Here is a 23,217-nt window from a genome sequence, read left to right on the forward strand (position 1 = left end):
GAGCAACAGCTGTGATGTGATTGGGGAAATCAGGAGGATTATCCATTGCTTCATAACAGATTACCCCAGAACTTTGCTGCTGTTGTTTAATCGCTCAGTCACGTCTGACTCTTTGCAGCCTCATGGACTGCAGCACGCCAGGCTACCCCATCACCCTGTCCTTCACCATCTCCCAGAGTTTGCTCAAACTAATGTCCATTGAGTCCGTGATGCCATCGAGTACCATCTCATCCTCTTGTCCTCCTGCCTTCAATCTTTCCCAGCATCAGCTTTAAACAACATTTAGGGTCCGGCAGTGTCTGAGTCAGCAGGCTATTACACGAGGGCCTGAATACTAGGAGGCGGGTGTGTTTGCGGGTCCTTTTCGAAGGCTGCCTCCTATAGCAAGTTGCCCTGAGGGTGGGATTGGCTTGGAGGGCGCCAAGGGGTGGGGCAGGGCCTTGAAGGCAGACATTCTTCCAGGCCTGGCTGGGAAGCTGAGACTGATGCGAGAACATGCGAGACGTGGGAGGCCTTTGGGCAGGAAAGTAAGCCGGTGGCTCTTATCTAGGACGATTAACTTGCTCAGATCATATAAGAGGGGTCAAAATGGAGAGTGACACCCAGTCAGAGACTTAGGTTAGGAGAGGTCTGTATTAATAACTGAGGGGAAAGTTTCTGGTCTATAGTAACCGTTGCTTCGTATGGAGCGCCTTCTCTGTATTATGTACTTTGGCTGTGTTTTCTTGACTCATATCTGGGAAACCACCTCAAAAAGAAGGTGTTACTGATGTATATTGTTTGCAGCTGAGGAGACTAAGCCCCAGAGAAGTCAAAAAACTCATGTATGGCGCACGGCTAGCAACTTGAAGAGCAGCACTCTCAGGTCTGCCTGCCGTGAGGACCGTGCCTTTGGGCGGCGGGGTGGAGCGGAGAGGTGTGGAGGCCAAGTCTTGTTCCCTGGATGCTGAAGGGAGACAGCGGCTCCTGCAAGGTTGATGTTTTGCCCCGAGGTGGCCAGGACAAAGATGACACTGTAACGGGAAGAAGGGAGGCCAGGGGGGACGCGGCTGTGGCGAGGGACGGTGAGTCATCCTGGAATGCTGGGTGCCTGCTGGCAGGGTCCTTCCCCGTTACAGGGGATTGTAAATAGTTCCCAGACCTGAGGTATGGAGACGTGCCCCTGGCCAAGAAGGGCACTAAAAGTGGGAGCTCCTGGTCAGAGGGTTCTGTGACAAGGTTATTTGTTAGAACACTGGGTTTTCGTTCCCTCAGCCGTCTGAGTGGGGGCCCCTGCCACATGTCAGAGCAGATCCTGGACCAGCCAGATTCAAGGAGGGAGTCGCAGCAAGGATGCCGTCTTTAACCACTGACGACGATGGTGCAGAGCAGGGATTAGAACCCACAGCTGTGACTCAGGCCCAGGGCTCGCTCTGCCACACCGCACTGCATCCCTTTCTGCTTCCTACTCCTTGGCGCCTGCAGAGCTGTTGGCTCGCGTGTGGCGTTGGAAGGAACTAATTTCTCTTGACCTCCCAGAGCAGAAGCGGCACAGTTGTTGTTGTTGTTTAGTGACTCAGTCGTGTCTGACTCTTGTGACCCCATGGACTGTAGCTGCAAGGCTCTTCTGTCCTTGGGATTTTCCAGGCAAGGATACTGGAGTGGGTTGCCATTTCCTCCTCCAGGGGATCGTCCCAACCCAGGGATCGAATCCACGTCTCTATCATTAGAGGCAGATTCTTTGCCACTGAGCCACCAGGGAAGCCCAGAAGTTGGACTTCTTACTTCTTTTTCACAGGTTAGCATCTCAGATCATTGTGCCCAAGAGAACCTTCCAGCATTGGCTTTGTCTTGGGGATCTGCTGGCTGTCCCCCAGGCTCTTCGGCACTGACTGCGGAACACGCCCGGAATTTCCCCGCTGAGCCTCCCCTCCTGCGCTTAGCTCTCGCCCGTGGGATCCCGGCACGGCCGCCAGATGTGCAGACAGGCCCTGTTGCGCGTCGTCCCAGGGGGTGTCTCGTCCGGTGATTCCCAGACAAGACTCAGCTGGCAGATTCACTAGGGAGTTTTGGAAGAAACGTAGCTTCCTGGGCCTTGTCTCAGGCCTCTGATTTCTCCTGGAAATTAGAATTTCCAGGAATGAAGTCCAAGGATCTGCGTTTTAAAGCTCCCCATTGACCAGAGCGGGCAGCCTGGTGGGAGGACCACTGACTTTTCAGAAAGGCGTCTTTGAAGTCACTGATCAGAGCAGTTCAAGTGGGACCTGAGAGATTATCCTGAGGGCCTCACACATCGCATCCAGGCGTGTGGTTGTGACTTCTGACGGCCTCCAGGTTTCAGACTGCATCTGCTCAGCTCACCCTCTTCTGCATTCTTTGGTAGTATCTGAGCTCTCTGGTGACTGCTGGTTTCATTTTAAAGTGTTTACAGAAGGGAGCTAGCTCTGCCAGTGCTCAGGAGATCCTTAACTAGGGCCTACTGGGTCTCATTTATCTGGAATATAAAATCCCTTTGCTGAGCTGCCTGGTTATCTTTGGTGCAAAGAACATGACTCCACTAGATATATCCAAGCTAGCACAGCAGTTGGATCCTTCTGGTTTTGTGCCTTCTATCTACTTTAAGGTCCCCTTGAAGATTTGAAAACCCAGGCTGATTGCTTTTGTCAGTTAAAATAATGCCTACATTTTAGAATATTTGGAAAATATAGAGGGAAACAGAAATTACCCAGAACCTTCCTCTCAGAGAATTGCTCAGTTAATGTTTTGATGGTTGGAGCATTTCCATGCTTTCTCTCTCTCTCCTGTACATAAACGCCTTCATATACCCTCTTCTTGTTTTTATTTTTTGCCCAGCCACACAACATGTAGGATCTTGGTTCTCCCACCAGGGATCAAACCCAGGCAGAAGTGCAGAGTCTTAACCACTGGATAGCCAAGGAATTCCCACAAAATCCTCTTTTTGAAAAACCAAATTGAAGTCATATCGTGATACTGTTATTCAGCAGCTTTATTGGGGTATAATCCATATACCATGAAGTCCATCCATTTAAAATGTATAATTTGATAGTTTTCAGTATATTTTCAGAGTTGTGTAACCATTACCATAATTAATTTTAGAACCTTTTCTCATCTCAGAAGGAAATCTTGCGTCCATTAATGTTCACTGTCTCCATGCACCACCCCTCTGCCCCAGACAATCTCCAGTCTACTTTGTTTCCACAGATTCGCCTGCTCTGGACATTTTGTATAAATGGGATCATATGGTACGTGGTCTTGTGTGGTTGGGTTTTTGCACTGAACGTAATTGTGATGCTGTTTTGAAATCTGCTTTAAATATTCATATCACTAGCAATTTGAATATAGTTTTCAAAAATGCATTTTTAAGCAGAGCAGTGTCCCTTCTTAGGAGTTTACCTGAGCTTACTTAACCAGTTCTGCTGATGCACATTTGGGTCGGTTCTCATTGTTTGCTATTATATATACTACTTCCTATACTCAAAATTGATCTTATCTGATTGGTTAATAAGATAACCTGGTATCTTTTCTGGTTGATACCTTATCCGGTTGTCTGAATCCCTGACTGGAACAGAAGTTCTTTGAGGGCAGTCACGTTGTCTGCCCTGGTAAGAACTAACCCACTACCTGGCGTAATTCCTGGCACTTGGTAGATACTTGGTTTTAAAGGAGAGAGAGGCACTTCCCTGGCAGGCCAGTGGTTAAATCGCCCTGCTTCCAGTGCAGGGGTCACGGATTCCATCCCTGTCGTGGAATTAACTGTGCTGTGCAGTGCAGCCAAAGAGTTAAAAAGAGAGAGAGTGTGTGTATCATTCTGAATGAGTCAGAAGTAAGGATATTGGGACCTCCCTGGTGGCCCAGTGGCTAAGAACCCACCTTGCAGTGCAGGGGATGCCGCTTTGGTCCCTGGTCAGGGAACTGAGGTCCCACTTGCTGCGGAGTGACTGCTGAGCCACAGCTAGAGAGCTCACTCACCACAAAATGCAACCAAGACCCACCGCCGCCAAATGTATAAACATTTTTTAAAAGTTAGGAGATTGATAAATTTTGCCTAACTCTAGAGAGTTACACTAATTTACCCTGTCTCAGCAGTCTCGGAGAGTTTCTGACTCCCTGTTCCCTTGAATCTGAGTTAACTTAAGAGAGGAAGTCCTGTGGTCTTCTGAACTCTGACACTCTCTGACCCAGGAACCCCTTAGTTTAGTCACATGCCCCTTTCCTTGGGCCACCGAAGTCCCACCTGTTGGGGAACCGGTGGTGGCTGAGCGGAGCTCGGACCTCCTGGGCCCTCACTGTGGCCACGGGCAGTGCCACATCATTTCCTGTCTCCCTCAGGCCCTGGGGCACCCTCTGGCCACTTCCCCTGTCGAGTGTGGAGGTGTTGGGGAGTGAGTAAAGTTGGGTTGGTCAGGGGTGTGTAAGAAGACGTGGGTTCCAGTGGCTGCTTGACATGCCCTCTTTAGTCATCAGGAGAGATGTCACTCTGGAAGTTGCAGGTCTGCAAAAGGAGAAATGAAGAAATGCTTCCAGGAAGCCAGACGCAAATGGCGCAGGCTGCCCCCTCTGGAGGCGGCGGGCACCCACGCTGCCTGAGTCACCACTGGCCGCAGTCCCTGCTGCCGTCCACACAGTTCCTGTCCAGGAGGGCCTGCCCAGGACAGGGGCCAGGAATGTGGAGGCAGGTCTCCCCGGGTCACAGCGGCAGCCTCTTGCCTGTGGTCTCACAGCAGTTCTTTTTTCCAAAGATGAGTCGTGTTGTCTGCTTGTTTCTTGGCTAAGTCTGCAGATAGTACACTGGGATTTGAAGGAAGAGCTGGATGGCCAAGGCAGCGCTTGTTGGGGGCAGAGCTGTGCCCTGCGTGGAGTCAGTTACGGCTCTCTAGCAGTAGTTACCCTTTGTTCGTCACTCACGGGTGTCGTGTCCCATTCCCCGGGAGCTTGCTCCAGTCCTCCCCCTCACCCCCGTCCCTGTAAGAAGATGCTGCCCCTGGTCACCGTGGAGATCACAGGCCTTACAGATGGCACAGCTTCTTTCCTTGCAGCTCTGAGACCTCTCTTGTTTGGTCCTCACCTACTCGTGTATTGTTTTCTTATCGCTCATGCAGTTACCAGCGCCTGCTTTGTGCCTCGTACCTTATTAGACTCTGGAAAGATGCAGCAGAAAGAGATGGGCCCTGCCCTCTGGGAGATGAAGCTTCCGTCTCCCCTCTTGCTCTCGGTGCTGCCCGGATTCCTCTCCCTTTCCCCCGCCTGTGTGCGCGCATCCGGGGGCTTCTACCCCTTCTCTGCCAGACCTGCTCTCCCCACCGCCCCGCCTTACCGGGAGCATCTCCATGCCCTCGGTCACCTTATGGTTGCCCTCCATGTCCCTTTAAATCAGTCACCAAATCTTATCGTTCCTGCTTTTTGCCTTAAAGTCTGATGACACTAGTGCTAGCCCAGCTGGTGGTGGTGGTTTTCCTTGTATTTTCAACCTTTGCGTGTCATTGTGTTTTAGGAGTTTCTTTCATAAACAGAATGTGGCTGGATTTAAAATTTTAAGTCAGATCTGAAACTGTCTTAAATGAGTTTATTTACATTTGGGGGTTTCACTTAAATATATTATCATGTTTTTGAGTACTTTTAATGTGCCTTCCTTTTCTGCTTGTTTTTCTCCTTTCCTGCCTTCTGTTTGAGATTTTCTTCCCCCGCCGTGGCATGTGGATCTTCCTGGACCAGGGATCGAACCCATGTCTTTTGCATTGGCAGGTGACTTCTTTACCACTGAACCACCAGGGGAGCCCCGATTGGGTTTTTTTTAATTCTCTTTACTAGTCTGAAAATTATACATCTATTTCTGTTCTTACTCCTACATTTTCTCTTCTTTCCCGCTATCTTTTTACTTTCAAAAAAACATGGAAAAAAAAAAAGAAAAGAAAAAAAAATGAAAAAAAAAAAACCATGAAAATAGTATAGTGAATATTTGTATTCTTTTTACTTAAACTTAGTTAATGCATTTCTGTATCTCTGTACTTTTGTTTAGAACCATTTTTAAACACCATTTTTATTTATTTGGCTCTACCAGGTCTTAGTTGTAGTATGTGGAATCTAGTTCCCTGACCAGGGATTGAACCTGGACCCCCTCCACTGGGGCTTGGAGTCTTAGCCACTAGATCACCAGGGAGGTCCCTAGAACCATTTGAAAGTAAGCGTGGATTTGTTTTTCTTTTTAAAAATAATTTTATTTATTTATTTATGGCTGTGCTGGGTCTTCATTGCTGGGCAGGCTTTTCTTTAATGGTGGCGAGTGGGGGCTACTCTCCATTGCAATGCATGGGCTTCTGATTGTGGTGGCTGCTTTTATTGCAGGACACGGGCTCTAGGGCACGCAGGCTTCAGCCATTGTGGCCCGTGGGCTCGATAGTTGCAGCTCCCAGGCTCCAGAGCGCAGGCCCTGTAGTTATAGCGCCTGGGCTTCGTTACTCTGAGGCATGTGGGGTCTTCCTGGACCAGGGATCGAACCTCCTGCATTGGCAGGTGAACTCTTCACTGCTGAGCCACCAGGGAAGCCGTGTTTCTCTTTTTCTTGCTCAGAATTTGGTGTGCTACTTCTACCCAAAGACTCACTTAAACATTTTTTTTTTGTTTTTGTATTTTGGAATAATTTTAGATAAATTTAGACTTGGAGAGTCCCATTTTTTGTACTCTAGTCTCCTGGAATTCCTTAGATATCTGTTGACCATTCTACCATCCAAGTTTCTTTCTTTTTTTTTTTTTTTGAGAGTTCTAATTCCTTTAATAATGTTCAAAAAATATTGGTACATGTATATAAAACTTAAATTGAAGCTTCTTAATGATACAAATTAAGTTGGAAGAACAAATGTTTTTTGTTTTTTTTGTTTTTTTAGAACAAATGTTTAATTGCAAATAAGTATACAGCATTTTCTAATTAGCCCCTTGGGTTAAAGAAAAAGTCATATATACCTTTTTATAATACAAGCCACTGTTTCTAAAATTAATCTTCACAGATACTTTTATACTGTAACTACTGCTGGAAAACTGGTGATAGAGGACTCTGCCCTCTAAGACTCCTGAGGCAGGGAAAAAAAGGGAAATTAGGAGTAGTACACAGACTCAGAATTTTTCTCTAAGCTCTTACGGTACTGTTATAGCCAGTTTAACACTGCTGCTGCTGCTGCTGCTAAGTCGCTTCAGTCGTGTCCGACTCTGTGCGACCCCAGAGATGGCAGCCCACCAGGCTCCCCTGTCCCTGGGATTCTCCAGGCAAGAACACTGGAGTGGGTTGCCATTTCCTTCTCCACCATCCAAATCTCTTATCTGTTTTTTCTGTGCTGCTCTATCTCTTTCATCATCTGAATCTTCTCATTTTGTCATCTCTTTCAAATTAGTTTATTATTCCTGATTCTTGAGATGCTTTCTCCCTTTTTATGTCCGATGCTGCCCCTCTTGGTGGTCTATTTCCCTGTGTGGTTTGTGACTTTGGGTTATGAGCTCAGAGTCCCTCAGGAAGGATTCTTATGGGCAACTTTTGTGTCCTGGGAGGTGAAAGTTTCCCTTAGAAGAGTTGGCATTTGGTGGGCCCATGGGGTTAAAGGTCCTGGCTCAGTTGTTATGTTCATTTCTCAGTTTTGACACCCCTTTCACCCTTCCACAGAGCCTCGGAGCAATGGCCAACTCCTTGTTGTTGTCCTGCTCTGGGCAGCCCTTTGAGGCTCTCATCTTGATATCCGGACTCAAAGTCACAGCCAGACACTAAAGCCACTTCATATGTGGGTTCAAAAGTCCACAGGTCATTCTGGTGTCAGTCCCACTCAGTGTTCATGTTTCACTTTTTCTTGTAATTTCCGGCACATGGGGTATTTTTCTTTCAAATTTGGCTGTATGTTTAGGGATATCATTTATCTTATCTAGTATTTCTATTAATATGACTGTGACTGTAGCAGGAAGGCGAAGCTCTTTCACTGTGTTGCTGCAAGTTCAGGTCCAAGTCCTTAGTATAGTGTATGCAGCCCTTTGTGATCTAGCCCCCATTTACCTTTCCTGTGTAAGCTTAGCTTTAAATTTTACACTTAAGCAAATTGAACTATTGCATACCACAAACTAATGTTTAAAAGCTCAAGTTTTAGAGTTCAGCTATTTGGTTTGGAACCTGTCTTCATCCTTTCAACTTGTGATCTTGGACAAGAATTCTGTGCCTCAGTTTTCTCATCTGTAGAATGGCAGCCTCTGGCATATAGTAAATGGCTTCTGGCTCCAGGAGGCCACACCCCGGGCTTCTGCACCTTTGCACATTTTTGTTCCTCCCAGGAAGTGTCCGTCTCCCCTGACTGCCTTCCTTTATCCCTCTTGACAGAGTGGCTTTTGCTCTTTCTGTGCTTGAAGTCTCTTTCTATAGTAATTATCACTCTGTAGGTCATTGTTGGTTTACCTATTTCCTGTCTTTTCCAGGTGCTAAGACCCTTGAGAACAGGGCCCTGCTTTTCTTGGTGCTTAAAGCTCCTGGCATTCTCCCCATCGCTTGATGACTGCTCAGTGTGGCCTGTTGAGTTGAATTTCTCTGGTTGAGTAGAAGCAAGAGCCTGAGAGTTGTTTGAGACCCAGATGCAGGGAAAGACAGCAGGAAAGATGATTTTTTGGCAGGTTTTGTGCCAAGTTGATGGAAGTGTGGCTGGGACCCAAGGTAGCAATTCTCAGTCTAGCAGAGGGTGCCAGAGACTAAAAGCAAGCCAGTGGCCAGAAAAAGCCACTAAATCCTGCAAATTAGTTTCCAGCCTTAAGAATGCATGCCCCACTTTCCATCCCCAAACTTGGCTTCTCTGAGTACCAGGCAAAGGAATACAAACTAATTACGATCCCTAGTGAACCCTGAGAACCTGTAATTTTAGAATAAGGTCACACTTCTGAAAGGGACAGTTGCTCTAGGAGTGGGTGATTCTATACCCACTCGGGTACCTTGAAGGAGACAGGATGTGAAGGTGCAGTAGCCAGCTGCTCAGAGCTGAGTGTCGCCCATGCCTGCCCATTGCATCCAGCCCAGTTAAAAGCTCTGCCTCTCTGAGATTTCAGCAGCTAAAAGGGGCAGATTGGATAGGCCTGGGCAGAACTAAACAGGGCCTGTGCCATCCCTCCTCCGTTCTGCCTGAGTTCTCTGAACTCTTGGGATTCTGTCACAAGAGTAATCTCAGAAGAGAAGGGAGTTGATCTTTGATGATCACGAGAGGATGTCCGTCAGACTGTAGTCTGGTGGGAGTGGTGAACAATGACAGCTCTGACTCTCAGTCCTCTTGGCTGAGATTTCAGGATTCAGTTCAACTCGGAGGTAGGCACAGGGCTGGGGGTGGCAGATAGCCTGGGCCAATACACACGATTCCTAAGAGATAGCTCCTTCCTGGACAAGAAGAGCTTGCTGTCTAGTTGGAGAGAATTCCTAGTGCACAGGAAGCTGCAGCCTATCGTGTAAGAAAGTAATTCTGCATGATGCTGTTGTGTGCACATCTGCCCCTTGGACAGGCTGGTGCTTTTGCTCAAAAGGAGCTCTTCTCTTTCTGAAGCTTAACCATCAGTTTATTTTTTTTCTTGGGTGGTTGTGAGCACCATTACAGACTGGCCTGAGATTATAGAACCACTGTTTTGTTTCTGAAAATGGGCCCAAGTGTGTCTTTAAGAACTCCTCCCCTCTTCCCTATCTTTAAATAATGACAGGTTTACAGTGTCACATGCTTATCTTCAGGGAATCCTAGGGGCAGATCACCAGCAGTTGCTGGTTTTGAGGCATTAAGATTTTTTCTGTGAACTCTTAGATCATTTCTTTGCCTTTTCTAGTCTGATGCCATTTTTCTAGGAGAGTGACTACTGAATCAGTCTCTCTAGGAGTGCGTCTTGGAATCTGTTACTGAAGATTGGAAGAAAATTGAGCAAAGTGAGATCTGAAACATTTATAGTTAGATTTATGGGTGGACTCCAAGTGGCATAGGTGGAGTCCCAGGCAGTTATAGAAGCTCCACTAGGTTGTAAAGAACGCAGGTTCCTTCCAGTTCCCTGCTTTGTCATTCTTGAAAGTGAAAGTGAAAGTGAAGTCGCTCAGTCGTGTCCGACTCTTTGCGACCCCATGGACTGTAGCCTACCAGGCTCCTCAGTCCATGGAATTTCCCAGGCAAGAGTACTGGAGTGGGCTGCCATTTCCTTTTCCATTGTCATTCTTAGGGTGTGGCTATTGTTTGCATTGTCCAAAATGGCTGCCTTGGACCAGCTATCACACCCACATTCTAGGCAGCAGAACAGAGAAAAGAGAGAGGGAAGGATGATGGCCCCCCACTCCCCTGCATTAAGGCTACTTTAAGAATGTCTTCTGCCTCTACTTTTTTCTGTGACTCAGGGGAAGTTATTTAGTATGTCAGAGCCACAATTATAATGGGCATGATAATACTTACCTCAGAAGGATGAGGATTAAAGAGAATGGTACAGAGTGTCTGGCACTGTGCCCAGCCCACAGTGAGTACTCTTTAAGTGGTGACTGTTGCCACGGGACACATTGACTCTTCTTTTTCCCTTCTTTCCTCCTCATCTCTCCATGGTCTCCACCTGCCCTTATCTTCCCCTTTCCTTTGCTCTGTCACCCTTTACACTTTCTTCTTACCCTGCCACCCCCCACTTCCCCTCTCTTGTCTGCCCCTTATTTTCCTGCTTCTCCTCCTGCCATCATCCCTGATCATCTTCATCCTCTCAACCTGTACTATCTCATCTTTGTATTGCTTTTGTCCTTCCATCTTCCTGATGTCCATAATTAATGGAAAATTATCATTGTATTACACAGACCAGAGATTAAAGATGGTGACTGGCCTTTGAACTGAAAGTCAGCAATGAGTAATTTAAGAAAACCAGGTTTAATTGGTTTATTCATGAATTTGTTGAATTACATTTCGCAGCTAGTAAGCAGAGACCAGTGGCTTAAACCACTAGAAATTCATTCTTTGTTAGGTACTTAAAAGAAATCTAGAGGAGACAGTCTAGGCATGCTCCCTGCTTTGCCACTCTGAGTGCACGGCTTCCAGCCCCAGGGTTGCATGTGGTCTGTGATGGCTGCTGGAGCTCCAGCCGTCATGTGATATGGGGGGGAGGATAAAAAGGACATACGCTAACTGTGATCCCCTTACAGAGCTTTGCTGACTCCCGTGTCTTTGGCCTCCCATAGCTGTAAGGTAGGCTGAGAAGTCTTTTAGATGGACCCATTGCCAAATGAAATAAAATGTGGCTTCTGTCACTAAGGGAGAAGAAGAGAGGTGATATTTGCAAGGTCTGCCACCATTCATTCAGCATCAATTTAGAGCCTTCTGTCCGCTAGCTACTAGGACCAGTCAAGGAGTCCCCGTTCCAGAGGGGAGAATAGATAAGTCAACAAATGCAGGTCAGAATGGGGGTAAGAAGGCCGGAGTTGAGGAAGGTGTGAGGAATCACCCCTTACCCACCAGCTTAGTCGGCACGCAGACAGGCCCCAGGGTTTATACCAGCGTTCTCTGTTGCTCAGTTCTCCTGTGCCCTTTCCTCTGCTCTTTGCCTTTTATCTTCATCATCATTGTTACTGTTGGGGTGGTTTTTGCCCCTTCATTCTAACCCCAGCAGTAGTCCCCCAGAACCTGAGGAAGTGGGAACAGCTGGCAGCTTTGTGGGAGTTTCTGGGCTGGGAGCCATGTATTCAAAGAGCCAGGTTCCAGGCCCATAGACAGTTGGAGGCTGGCGGCAGGAGTGCAGCCTGTTCCTGGACACACTGCGGCCCTGCCAGGAGACACTGCTCCAGGAACGGGGTCGCCATTGGGAGCGGTGTTTCTGGCCAGGCACCTGGCAGGGCTGCACTGCGCTGTCCCTGGCAGCTTGTCACAGCGTAAACCTTTGGAAGTAGTAAATCCTTCTCCTGGAAAATAGGTCCCGTAAAATAGGCATAAATATTTTATGCACACTGGTTAATTAGGAATCCCAGGATGCTGCAGTTAATTGTATGTAAAGAAAATACAGCTTTTATTTACTATAAAATTTCTAAACCGTTAAACATGGATATTCCTTCTTAGGACTAAAATGAAATTGTAGGAATAATTTCTAGGACCCACAGCATCTTTGATGTCCATCTCAGAAACACCTATTGTGCGCTCTCCTCTTCCACCCCTCTCTCAGTTCCCTTTGGGAAGTCAGGGAGGCAGCCGAAGCTTGCCGCAAAGGTTTTTTTAAAAGGCACATCCCAGCCCTTAAAGATCCAATCTTTCAGGGAAGACTGAAGGATTAAAAAGTTAGTTCTGACCTAGGACACTGCTCATGAGCCTCGACTGTGACCCTGGGCAAGTTACTTAGCCCTCCTGTCCTTGGTTTCCTCTGTAAAATTGTAGTCCTGATTATTAAAGGGATTAAGAGACACGTGGGAAGCACTTGGTACACATCAGTTGTTTTGCTGCTCTACCCACTGTGGTTGGGCTGACAGGTTGGGGCCAGCGGGTGGGAGGCCTTGGATGCTGCATTTAAGGAGTTGAATTGCATTCTTTGGGCACAAGAGAGCTGCGGAGATTTGTAGGCAGGGTTGTGACAGATCACATCTGGGTTTAGGAATGTCATGAGCAGGAGAAGGGAGACTGGAGTGGATCAAGGGAGGGTCTAGAGGAAGGGCCAGGTGCAGGGTGGGCAGGGCCTGAGCCGGAACAGCAGGAGAGTCTGGGGAAGGGAATAGTGGATGGTTGAAAAGTCAGTGGTGAGGAGGGACCCAGTGGTGCTGTGTTTCAGCCTGTGTGACTTGGGGTGGTGTCCCATTGATGGCGCAAGGAGCCTTGGAGGAGTCGCAGGTAGAAGGTGGCAGGAGAGGAAAGAAGCATGTGGCGATCAGTTCTGCAGACTCAAGCTGAGCATGTGCCACCTGCCGGGCGCTCTGCTGGGCACAAGGGTCAGGGCTGCCAGGGTCCCAGCGCAACGATCACTGGTTACATTCTGGATGCATGAGGAGGCCCTGCCAGGCCTCCATCCGCAAGACAGCAGCCCAGGAAGAGGCGGAATATGCAGCCACAATGCAGAAAACCCCAGCAGGTGGTTTGTGTGGTGAGCAGGGAGGCCAACCAAAGACAGGCGCGGGGAGAAGCATGTGTCAGGGAGGTTCAGGCAGGGGTAAAGTAAAGCACGCAGCAGAGGGCGGAGCCCCCGGAAGAGAGGGCTTCAGGGTGGTGGTCAGTGGGCCTTGGTACCGTGTGACGGAGGCAAAGGGCAAGGAGAGGTCGTGGGGAAGCTGGGAACCGAAGGCTGTGGAAGCGAACTCACTGTGGTGGTTCTGATACTCCAAGTTCTGTAGTACGGAGCAGTTTGCTCTGAGCGTTCACTGTTCACATGCCCTCTCACCAGCCTGTCAGGGAGGGGTGTGGCCTCACTTGATGGCCGGGAAGCTGAAACGAAGCCCAGTGGGCTCACCTGACCCTCAGTGGGCTGGGGGTGGAGGGGCTTCCTCCCAGACACCAGGACCTCAGTGAGGTGAGGGGGCGGGGCTGGCAGGAAGGGTGTGGCTAAGGCCTGGGGCCATGTGTGGGGAGCACAGCACACTCAGACCCCCGGGCAGAGGGGAAAGAAGGCAGAGGCTGAATCGGGAAGGGTTTTGGGGGGTTTCTCTGGTGGTCCAGTGGTTAAGACTCAGCGCTTCCACTGCAGAGAGCATGGGTTGAATTTCTGGTCTGGGAATGCATGCCCCGCATGCCTCGAGGTATGACCAGTTGTAAAAAAAAAAAAAAAAGTTAAGAAAGGCCTTGGACAGCACGACCAAGAGTCTGGGGTGTTTCTTATGGTGGCGAGGAGTTTTGGAAGAGTCTTAAGGAGGGAAGATGTGACATGCTTTGTGATCTAGAAAGACATCCTGGCTGCAGCCTTGGGAGAGGGCAAAAGAGTGGAAGCTGGGGCCCCCTGACAGACTTTGGAGGAATTCAGATGACAGAGGAAGGGGGTGGGGTGGGGAGATATTTGGCACTTGGATGACAGTACTTAGTTCATTTGGTGCTTGGGTTATTTGGATCTTGGGAAAGATTGGGGGATGAGGGGATAGCTTCAAGGAGTATGACTTGAAGATTGAGACCCCAGCCCAGAATCCACCCAAACATAAAGCAAAAAGGCAATGGCGGAATCTACCTCCCTGTTGACCTTTCTGCTGGAGTGTTTTGGTTGACCCTGAAGGTCCTGTGACTCCTCAAGATCAAGGGTGAGGCTTTGGCATGGGTGGCCCTGGAGATGAGACAGGCAGACAGTCGGGCCTCAGGGCAGACAGGTTGCTGCCGTCTGTCTCCCCACGTCTAGCTCATGGTTGTTTCTGGCCCCAGGAAGCCCTGCCCTGTGCTGCGTGGAGTCTTAGAGCTGGGAAAACGAGCAGCCTCCCGGAGGCCCTTGTCCTGCCTTCTCCCTCCAGTTGCTTCTCCTGGCCTTTGTCTGGAGGTAGGGAAGCCAGGCCCACACTCATCTGGGCCACTTGACCGGGTAGGTGACACTGATCCCCAGACCCCCTGCTCCCCGTGGCCCTAGGCTCTCAGCTCCCAGCTTTTGGCCAAATAAAAGCTGGAATTGTATCAGCTGTTGCTCCTTGTGAGGCTCCGGGTCACTCTGGGTGTGCTCACATATGTTTCCATCTCTCCAGATTTGATGGGGGCTTAAATTCTGCCTCCAGGCCTGTTGCAGTGTCTGTCTGGCTTCTGGGGCCTGAGCCCACGTATCAGTAGGCTGCCCTCCATTTACCCTCAGGATGAGCTTTAGGCAGCTTAGCTTATTTTTATGGTAAAACATTAATTAATATACAAGTAACACATAGATAAGAAAGTTATATGACAAAAAGAGACTGACGGACAAGACATAGGACCCCCAGCCCCATGCCCAAAGGACAAAGGTGAGGATGACCAGTATCCTGTATATTCTTCCAATATTTTCCCATGCATATACTCCTGTGTACATGTATATTTCCTGTTCCTACCTCTGTCCCCATGGTAGTGGGGAATATGCTGAATTGTTTGTTTGTTTGTTTTGATACCTAGCTTCTTTTTCACTTAACTGTATATTGGGAATGTTTCTTTTGAACCATTTTTTTGGTAGAGATAATGTATATATAGTTTGACCAATAATTTTCCAATAAGCATTCATGTAACTAGAGCAGTAAAATGCTTTAGATTTGTTGAGTGAACTGTGGGTTATAAAATATGTTCATAGCTGCTTTCTGGTATGATCCTCAGAGCCCTGTGGGGAAGACAGAAAAGAAGAATCTTTTGCAGGTTAGAGCAGTGAGGAGGTGAGAGTGGTGGTGCTCCATTTAATGAAGAGCAAAACAGGGTCTCTTCTTTGAAAGGAGAAAAATGAAGATCATGGCATCCAGTCCATCACTTCATGGCAAATAGATGGGGAAACAATGGAAACAGTGACAGATTTTATTTTCTTGGACTCAAAATCACTGCAGATGGTGATTGCAGCCATGAAATTAACAGATGCTTGCTTCTTGGAAGAAAAGCTGTGACAAAGCTAGACAGCATATTAAAAAGCAGAGACATTACTTGGCTGCCAAAGGTCTGTCTAGTCAAAGCTGTGGTTTTTCCAGTAGTCATGTATGGATGTGAGAGTTGGACCATAAAGAAATCTGAGCACCGAAGAATTGATGTTTTTGAGCTGTGGTGTTGGAGAAGACTCTTGAGAGTCCCTTGGACTGCAAGGAGATCCATCCACTCAATCCTAAAGGAAATCAGTCCTAACTATTCATTGAATGACTGATGCTGAAGCTGAAGCTCCAATACTTTGGCCACCTGATGCAAAGAGTTGACTCACTGGAAAAGACCCTGATGCTGGGAAAGATTGAAGGCAGGAGGAGGAGGGGACGACAGAGGATGAGATGGTTGGATGGCATCACTGACTCGATGGACGTGAGATTGGGCAAGCTCCAGGAGATGGTGAAGGACAGGGAAACCTGGTGTACTGTAGTCAGTGGCATCACAAAGAGTCAGACAGGACTGAGTAACTGAACAACAGCCTTTGAAAGACTTAGATTGTTTGAGGAATAGAATCTAAACGTACATACCCAGAAAGCACGGGAAGCAGCATGTGTGGGGTGAACATGGTGGGTGGCAGATACTTGGGGGCAAGCTTCCTGAAAGGGGAGCAAACATGAACCAAGTCTTTGAAAGAGAAGGACTGTCAGAGTGAGACCAGTGACGAAGGGAGGACACTCTGGTAGGATAGCTCGGGCAGAGGTGCAGAGATGCAACATGCCCCCTGGACACCATTCCCAGCCTGGTCTGCTCGTTCAGTAAGCAGGTAGTTAAATCCCTGCCCTGTGCCCAGCACTTCCTGGGTCCAGAGAGCAGCGGGAACGACTCAGTGCCTGTCCCCTGTGGGTTCTCACTCAGGAGATGCTGGATGCGCACCAGGCAAAACTAACAGACGTTGATAGACATCAGAATAGTAGTTAGCTCTCCGTGGGGACATTGACTGGGAAGAGGCATGAAGAATCTTCTGGGGTGCTGGAAATGTTTGCTGTCTTGAACTGAGTGATGATTTTGTGAAGGATAAAAATGTAAGACTTTGTGGATCTGCATACTTAAGACTGACACAGACAGCACACTCTTAACAGTGGATATGTTATACCCCTGTTATAAAGCAAGCAAGAAAATAAATAACACATCTCTAGATTAAATAACTAAGTAAAATGCAATAGCAAGAAAGTGTGGGAAGGGACGTGCTTGGAGATAGAGATCTCAGGAGCACACTGCAGGAGGCTTATCTGAGGAGGTGATATAAGCTGAGATTGAAGGACAAAGAGAGTTAAGGGGATGAGATGGCTCAGGTGGGAGGAACAGTCTATACCAAGGCCCAGAGGCAGGGAGCTCCTGGTGTGCTAGAAAGTTCTGGATGAATAGAGTGTAGAGTTTTGAAGGGATGAGAGAGATTTCAGACCCCCGCTGTTGTTTCAGAAGCCCCCCAGCGAGTCTCTGCCTCTCTCTGCTCGGGTTCTGCCCACCCCCGGCCTCAAGAGTTAAGTCCACCCTTAGTAACGAGGACGTCAAGGCTGGCCTTGTCTGGACCCCTTATCTGTCCTTCAGAGAACTGCACGCCCCAGTGAAAGGACAGCTCGCTATTCCCGGACGCGCTCTGTGCTCTCGGCCACCTGGCCTGGCTCACCTGGGCCTTCACCGGGAGGGCCTTTCCCAACCTTGCCGTTGGGCTGAAAGAAGGACCGTAACACCTACTCCGCAGGCATCCCTGCCTCTCCCGAATTGGAAAATCTCTTCCTCCCAAGTGCCTTCCTCTTTGCGGCCTCCATCACACAGTTGTTTGTGCCCTCGCCCTCTTCAAGGGCAGTCTCTGTCTTCCTGCTCTTGGCATCTCCTGTGTAGGACTGTTGTATACAGTCAGTTCCCAAGCCAGTCCCATGAACGATTTTTTAACTGGATGGGGCTCTGGCTGGAAGTAGGTAGAAGGGTGCCAGAGGGGAATCATAGTAAAGGCTGCCTGGGAAAGTGTCAGGAGCGGTGCTTCCAAACTCCTGGCAGTTACTAACTTTCAGGATTCGGAAACGAGGAATAGAATTTCCTGGGAGTTCCCCAGATCATAAATTACTTGATATCTTTAACACTTAATTTATGAGCGTTAAGAAGGAATGAGACTCTAGTAGACTGAATTATTTTTCTGTGGTGAAAGTTTCAGAGGTTTTACTATAAAAGAAAGTAAAGATGTATAACAGTAAATGTGTGGTTTGTTAGTACTAGGAACAATATATTGTAACAAGATTATGTATTAACATGTGAAAATGATCCCTACCCAACATAGATATTTGGTAATGGAAAATGTTAAAGGAAGAAAACATTAACACAAAATACAAAATAAAAATCATTTAATAATTTAAGGATAGTACTACAAATACTGAATATTTAAAAGTTATTTTTAAAGTGAAATTAAGATTTTTTTATTTTTAAATTTCCAGACACTAAAATTTGCCCATTCTGGTATGTAGTTCTGTGAGTTTTGGCAAATTTATACTAACCACTGCCATAATCCAGGTAAAGAACTGTACCATCACCCCCTAAAGATAATGACATTCCTTGATGCCATTCCTTTGTAAATCAGAGCTGCCCATATCATTAACTTCTGGTCTGTTCTCTCTTCCTATAGTTTTCCCTTTTCCAGAATGTCATACACATGGAATCATAAAGTATGTAGCCTTTTGCGTCTTTCACTTAGCATTATGTATTGAAATTTATCCATGGTTAGTGCATATATCCATAGTTTGTTCCTTTCACTGTTGAGTAGTATTCCACTGTAAGGAAGTGCCTGAATTTGTTTGTCCATTCTTCAGTTCAGGGACATAGAGGTTGTTTTTAGTATTTGATGATTTTCAATGAAGATTCATGCTATTTTGAATCATATGCTAATTTGAACATAGGTTTTCATTTCACTTAGGTAAATACCTAGGAGTGAGACTGTTGGGTCTATGCTAAGAATATGTTTAACAGCCAAACTGTTTTCCAAGATAGTTGACCATTTCACATTCCGCCAGCAACGTATGAGAGTCCAGTTCTCCGCAGCCTTGATGGCTCTTAGTCTTCTCAGTCTTTGTTTCGACCATTCTACTAGGTACATAGTGATATCTCTTTGTGGTTTTAATTTGCATTTCCCTAGTAACTAAGGATGCTGAGCATCTTTTTCATGTGTTTATTTGTCATTTATGTAGCTTCTTTGGTGAAGTATCTGCTCAAATCTTTAGCTCATTTCCTAATTGGGATGTGTATTTTCTTATTGCTGAGTTTTGGGAATTCTTTATTTGTTTTGGATACATATTCTTTGTCAGATATGTGATTTACAGAAATTTCCCTCACTGAATGGCTTGATTTTCCATTCTCTTAATGGTGCCTTTTAAAGCACAGAAGTCTTTAATTTTAATGAAGTCCAGTTTATCAAAAAATGTTCTGATATGAGTTGTGTTTTTGATGTCATATCTCAGAACTTAACCGAAGGACTTTCCTGGTGGCATAGTGGATAAGAATCCGCCTGCCAGTGCAGGGGACGTGGGTTTGATCCCTGGTACGGGAAGATTCCACGTGCCGTGGTGCAACTAAGGCCATGTGCCACCACCACGGAGCCCCCACTTTCTGGGGCCTGTGTGCCACAGCCGCTGAGGCCCACGCGTCCTAGAGCTGCGACAGGAGAAGGCGACACAGTGAGAGGCCCTCACGCCGCCACAGAGCAGCCCCCGCTTGCCGCACCGGAGATGGCCCACACACCGCAGCGAAGACCCACCACAAGCAAAAATACAGAAATGAATACAGACATTAAAAGAAAACAAACTTAACCCAAGTTCACAAAGTTTACAGTCTCTTCTAAAAGCTTGTGGTCTTTTAACTTTTATTTAGATTTATGATCCAGTTTTAGTTTTTATAAAAGATACAAAACACAAGCCAAGGTTTTTCTATTTACTTTTTGTATTTGAGTTGCTTAGTTGTCTCATCACCATTTACTGAGTTCTCACTATTGAATCGCTGTTTCCTTTTGTCAAAATCAGTTGGTCATATTTATGTGAGTCTAAAATGAAATTTTAAAATATGCAAAGCATTTATTACTCTTTCTAATAATCTTGATCTTTGTTTCATGACAGATGTTATCATGTAGAAGATTCTTCATGATGTAGACTTATTCCAAATGTAGAAAAATGTTTTCATTTTATGTTGATGGTGGCTGACTTGTTAAGGATGCATCCAAAAGTATCTTTAAATTGGACATCAAGAGACATGTATAAATAATTCCTTCTTTAATGATAAAAATACTTTGCTTGCCCCAGTTTTAACTATTGCTTTATCTAATCAATACTGCTTTTACTAATTCACATTCTAGATCAGCCTCTGATTTAGTGTTGTAGAATTCCACTCCATTCAGTCACTCAGTCATGTCCAACTCTTTGCGACCCCGAGGACTGCAGGACACCAGGCCTCTTGTCCATCAGCCTCTCCCAGAGTTTACTCAGACTCATGTCCATTGAGTTGGTGAAGCCATCCAACCATATCATCCTCCATCATCCCCTCCTCCTCCTGCCTTCAGTCTTCCCCAGCATCAGGGCCTTTTCCAATGAGTCAGTTCTTTGCATCAGGTGGCCAAAGTATTGGAGTTTCAGCTTCAGCATCAGTCCTTCCAATGAATATTCAGGACCGATTTGCTTCAGGATTGACGGGTTGGATCTCCTTGCAGTCCAAGGGACTCTCAAGAGTCTTCTCCAACACCACAGTTCAAAAGCATCAATTCTTCGGTGCTCAGATTTCTTTATAGTCCAACTCTCACATCCATACCTGACCACTGGAAAACCCATAGCTTTGACTTGACAGACCTTTGTTGGCAAAGTAATGTCTCTGCTTTATAATATACTGTCTAGGTTGGTCATAACTTTTCTTCCAAGGAGTAAGCGTCTTTTAATTTCATGGCGGCAATCACCATCTCCAGTGATTTTGGAGCCCCCAAAAATAGTCTCTCACTGTTTTGTTTCCCCATCTATTTGCCATGAAATGATGGGACCAGATGCCATGATCTTAGTTTTCTAAATGTAGAGTTTTAAGCCAACTTTTTCACTCTCCTGTTTCACTTTCATCAAGAGGCTCTTTAGTTCTTTGCTTTCTGCCATAAGTGTGGTATCATCTGCATATCTGAGGCTGTTAATAATTCTCCCAGCAATCTGTTTTTTTTTTCTCCCAGCAATCTTGATTCTAGCTTGTGCTTAATCCAGCCCAGCATTTCTCATGATATACTCTGCATATAAGTTAAATAAGCAAGGTGACAGTAAACAGCCTTGACATACTCTTTTCCTGATTTGGAACCAGTTTGTTGTCCTGTGTCCAGTTCTAACTGTTGCTTCTTTGATCTGCATACAGATTTCTCAGGAGGCAGGTCAGGTGGTCTGGTATTCCCACTTCTTTAAGAATTTTCTACAGTTTGTTGTGATCCACACAGTCAAAGACTTTAGCTTAGTCAGTAAAGCAGTAGATGTTCTTCTGGAACTTACTTGCTTTTTCTATGATCCGACAGATGTTGGCAACATGATCTCTGGCTCCTCTGACTTTTCTAAATTCAGCTTGAACATCTGGAAGTTCATGTTTCATGTACTGTTGAAGCCTGGCTTGGAGAATTTTGAGCATCACTTTGCTAGCATATGAGATGAGTGCAATTGTACGGTAGTTTGAATTCCACTACTCACATATTTTCTTCGTATTTCTCATATAGCCAATAGTCAAATACTATAAAATGCCAGTACATGTTATTTTAATAATCTAACATGTGAATCTCCTAACAACTTTAACAGCAGTACTAGAATCACATGTCATAATCGCCAGCTTAAAACTAATTTTGCCTCCAAACTTATTTCTTAGGAAATCACTGGGTGGATTTGTGTATACTATGTAGGCGTGCTCAATCGCTTCAGTTGTGTCTGACTCTCTGGGACCCCATGAGCCTGCCGGTCCATGGGATTTCCCAGGCAAGAGTACTGTAGTGGCTTGTCATGCCCTCCTCCAGATCTTCCCCACCGAGGGACTGAATCCAAGCCTCCTGTCTCTCCTGCATTGCAGGCAGATTCATTAGTCACTGAGCCACCTGGGAAGCTGTATATAAATATATTAATACATGTTTGCAAGAATGACTGTTAGCAACAGAAGGGACCATGAATACACACTTACAACATTGGCAGTGGCTTCAAGGAAGACATGGTTAGATTGTTGCCACTTCTTTCCTATGCACTCCTGCCCTGGTTCCCAAAGACATCAGCCTCAACCTTGAACTCTGCATGTTAGTTTCTTGCTCTTGATTTGACTTACAGCAGTGGATTCCTTGGATTGGTTGTTAAGCTTTAATTCTCATGAGAGGATTATAATACCTTTTCCCAGTTTCTCAATTAATATCTCTCAGACTTCAGGATTGAGTAAAAACAAATCTCCCAAGAAATGTTAAGAAGAAAGTCTTGCATAGAAATACTAACTGAGGGCTTCCCTGGTGGTCCAGTGGTTGAGAATCCACCTACCTGTGCAGGGGACACAAGTTCCATCCCTGGTCTGGGAAGATCCTGCATGTTGCCAGGCAGCTAAGCCCTCAAGCTTTAACTCCCAAAGCCCGCGCTCTGGAGTCTGTGATATGAACCCCTGCAGCGAGAAGCCCGTGTAACCACAACTCAAGAAAAGCCCTTGAACAGCAAAGAAGACCCAGCACAGTCAAAAAATAATTTACAAAATAAATAATTTTTAGAGGGAAAATACTAATCGAGATATCTCAAGGCAGGACTTGATGAAAGCCAAGCTTCATAGGTTCCTGGCTGGTAAGCCCCCCAGGGCAGCTGCTGTGTCTCGTATAGCACAGAGCCTCTGGGACCCTGCCTGGCACCAGATCCAAGGTGGGTGGGTGCCTGATCTGTAGAGGATGCTTCTTGAAAGTTGCTGGCTGAACATAAAGCGTTTCCAACCAGTGGCAGGAAACAGCGTGTAAACAGCTTTGGCTGACAAACATGATTCACATTGTAGAGGTTCATGGCAGATGAACTTAGAAAACTCAGATCTCTTTTGTGCCAAGCCTTCAACAACATTCGAAGAAGCTTGGATTTTTATATTCTGGATCCTTGCTGGGGAGAGGATCGAACATGACACAGCTGAGTCTTCATTGGCTTAGAGCCCTGTGCTAAGCTGAAAGCAGAACCGCCTTTTTTCTGTTTTTTATTTTCTTTAAAAAAAAAAAAAAAAGACCAAAGCTACAGAAAAGTTGAAAGGATAGGGCAGTAAACTGATTTCTTTCACTGAGGTTCACCAGTTGCAACAATGTTGCATTCATCAATGTTGTAACATCATTCCATAGGTGGTGGTCCACATTCCATGTTTGTTGCATTGTTTCCTTGTGATCAGGTCCCGGTAACATTTCTTCCAGAACCAGAGAGGAGACGAGTGCTTTCTGGTACTTCACATCAGGAGGCAAGACACAGAGATGACGACAGGTGCCCCAGCAAAGGTGATGCTGACTTTAGTCACCTGAAAAGTTGGTATCTGTGAAGGCTACTTTTAGGAACTTTTGACCGATTTTAGGAATAACTGACAGCCATTTTGGAAATGAGGTATTTCTCTGTCAATTACTCCTGCTATTGAAAAACATCCCTGGTGGTCGAGTGGCTAAGACTTCGCATTCCCAACGCAGGGGACTTGGGTTTGATCCCTGGTCAGGGAACTAGATCCC

At 46.4% G+C, this 23,217-nt stretch overlaps 1 protein-coding gene across 3 annotated transcripts in view; it reads left to right on the plus strand.

The window, feature by feature from the left end:
• PPARD (peroxisome proliferator activated receptor delta) overlaps nt 1–23,217 on the plus strand; it is an 85,824-nt gene that overhangs the window by 25,136 nt on the left and 37,471 nt on the right. The window contains exon 3 of one of the 3 annotated variants that reach the window (XM_061399059.1): nt 18,971–23,026. The exons of the other annotated variants lie outside the window; for them this stretch is intronic. The gene's annotated coding sequence lies outside the window, so the exon portion shown is untranslated. The remainder of the gene's footprint in view (nt 1–18,970; nt 23,027–23,217) is intronic. 3 annotated transcript variants of the gene reach the window in all.

The sequence above is a fragment of the Bos javanicus genome, chromosome 23 (assembly GCF_032452875.1).
Source record: "Bos javanicus breed banteng chromosome 23, ARS-OSU_banteng_1.0, whole genome shotgun sequence".
Taxonomy (NCBI): Eukaryota; Metazoa; Chordata; class Mammalia; order Artiodactyla; family Bovidae; genus Bos; species Bos javanicus.